We start from the raw sequence: 2,553 nt of genomic DNA, 5'->3' as shown, positions 1-2,553 counted from the left end.
CCATGATGGAACAAGAAGAACTGAACGCGTACATGCTGCAACAACTAGAATTGTACGCGTACATGATAGAGCAATTAGAACTGAACGCTTGCATACTGGAGCAACTAAAGCTGAACGCGGACTTAAACATACTAGTAGCTGAAATGATTATGTGTACAGTTAGTACCAAAATGTCTTAAATAAGCAATATATTTTAAACATAACTAAATATTCTGTAAATGAGGACATGTGTTTTTGAACAGTTGTTTTGAACAAAAATATGTTTTTGAAATGTTGTTTTAAAATAAAAAAAAATGAAGTAGAAGGCAATGTAAAGATACATCGATTGAACGTTTTCCATTACGATATGTCATTATGCCAAGTTGTACAATAGATCGTGACATGACAAAAGTAACTATGAAGTGTTGTGTGGTGCCATCCTCCTCGTACAAACTTGATTGTATGACATTTGTTCAAGTAGATAATGCTCTGTATGTATGGTAGAAAATTTGCGAAAACTTGACTGAACATAAAAGTGTATGCATGTGTTAGTTATGCCTTGTAAAACCTGGAGAAGTGAAAAGTTTGTTGTAATCAATTGTAACTGAAATTACTTTTCCTTTACTTATTGTACTTCTTTACAAGTTTTTCTATCGGCAATTTAATTTTTTGCAACAATCATTAAGAATCTATTTTTCAGACACGTATTGGAGAACAATCCATTAAAATATGTTTGACGTTAACATCGAACTTTGCATGATACTTTTTTCGTTCCATTTTACCACAGAATTGCTAAGGTTTCATGAAAATGTTTCTTTTCATCTTTGATATATAAAATACATTGAGTATAAGTTGAAGTTATCTAATGTACATCCTGTAGCTTTGCCAAGTGGAACATCTGCCGCAAGCTTTTGAACAGGTACGTATAACGTATTTATAGATATAATATGGCTGTCAGCGTCTTGAACCCAGACACAACACACGTTATCATATATTACATTACATAATTTGACCTGGAAAATATAGACGGCACTCTAACCATGCCCTTGAATGTTCGTCTGAAGTGATTTCTACTGACAGGTAACTATCAAGTAAACACTAAAACTTTCATTTTATTTGATCAGTTATTAATTTATGATTAACCTCATTTTCAATTGAATTATTTTACTACATATTTTTTTTCTCAAACAACGTATTAAATTGCGCATGCATTTATAATTCAATAAAAAAAACTAGGACGAAGAATTCTTCACGTTATCAATTAAGTGATCTGTGTAATTGTATACTATCAGATAGTATAAATACAAATTTGACGTTTCACTTCTTGTCTGTTAGAAAGCACATACGAGGACATCGATATTACTATTTTTGTTGTATTGATTAATTGGTGTTTGATTTACACCACCTCTACACACACAGGCTACATCGAGGTGATTTTTCTATTGTATAGATTATTGTTAAAACATATACGCTTTGATAAATAGTACACCAGTTTCTTCCCATGTATAATCTGAAAACCTTACAACCCTCTAAACCGAAATGATCAAAAGTATATAATGAAAATCAAACAGGAGCAACCCATCAGACGTTCACATAATTTGAATGTTTTGTTTCGTTATTACAGCTCTGCCTTTAGAAAAACAAGGGTTCAGAGGTTCCAACAAGCATTTCCCAAGGCTATAGCCGTGACAAGTTATTAAGAAAGGCATATAAATTGCAGACCAGGGAATCTACAGTATTCTCCAAATATATTGTAAAGGACGGACGCAACATCACTATTCCTCGTACAACTTTGTTGCAAGGGAATGGTTGCCAACCTGAAATAAAGCGAAAGAAGAATTGCACAAAGGTCTCTTTACTTGAAGTGCACACGGGAGAAAATGCATATACTCCAACATAAACTTTATACTATGATAGAAACATAGAAAGTTTCATAAACAAGTGTTTTTGACTGGTTTATTTGTCTAAAACCGAAATATTTAAAAGTCAGTGATGAGTAAGAAAAAAGTAAAATCACAAAAATACTGAACTCCGAAGAAAATTCAAAAACGGAAAGTCCCTAATCAAATAACAAACTGATCAAATGATAAAACACATCAAACGAATGTACAATAACTGTATTATTCCTGACTTAGTACAGGCATTTTCAAATGTAGAAAATGGTGGATTGAACCTGGTTTTATAGAACTAAACCTCTTACTTGTATGACAGTCGCATAAAGTCCATTATATTTGAACGATGCGTGAACAAAACAGACATATAGGGAAAATAGTCAAAATATGGATACTGCAGTCTGTGTCACAATCTCAAAACAAACCAAAAAACAATATTTAACAAAAAAGCACAAAAAGCTTAGAAACAGTAGGAGCTATATGATGGTAATATAAGATGGTAATGTAGCAACACGGAAATGTTATGTAGAACAATTTAGTCCTTAACATTTGAGCTTCCATTGACCCTGAAAGAATGAGAGCTATAACAGTTGTTTTGATGTTTAAGTCCTTTTTGGCTTTGCTGTTCCAAAATTTTTTTTGCTAATGATGTTTGAGTTTTGTAAGTTTTACTTTAGTTTTT

General features: G+C 32.2%; 1 long non-coding RNA gene across 1 annotated transcript; it reads left to right on the top strand.

The window, feature by feature from the left end:
- The first annotated feature begins 919 nt into the window (after positions 1–919).
- LOC143071674 (uncharacterized) lies at positions 920–1,921 on the top strand. Its single transcript, XR_012976946.1, has 2 exons — positions 920–1,059; positions 1,604–1,921. It is a non-coding gene; the product is annotated as an uncharacterized LOC143071674 (long non-coding RNA).
- The last annotated feature ends 632 nt before the right edge of the window (positions 1,922–2,553 follow it).

Source organism: Mytilus galloprovincialis, chromosome 4, assembly GCF_965363235.1.
Source record: "Mytilus galloprovincialis chromosome 4, xbMytGall1.hap1.1, whole genome shotgun sequence".
NCBI classification, from domain to species: domain Eukaryota; kingdom Metazoa; phylum Mollusca; class Bivalvia; order Mytilida; family Mytilidae; genus Mytilus; species Mytilus galloprovincialis.
This window is presented reverse-complemented; position numbering and strand designations above follow the sequence as displayed.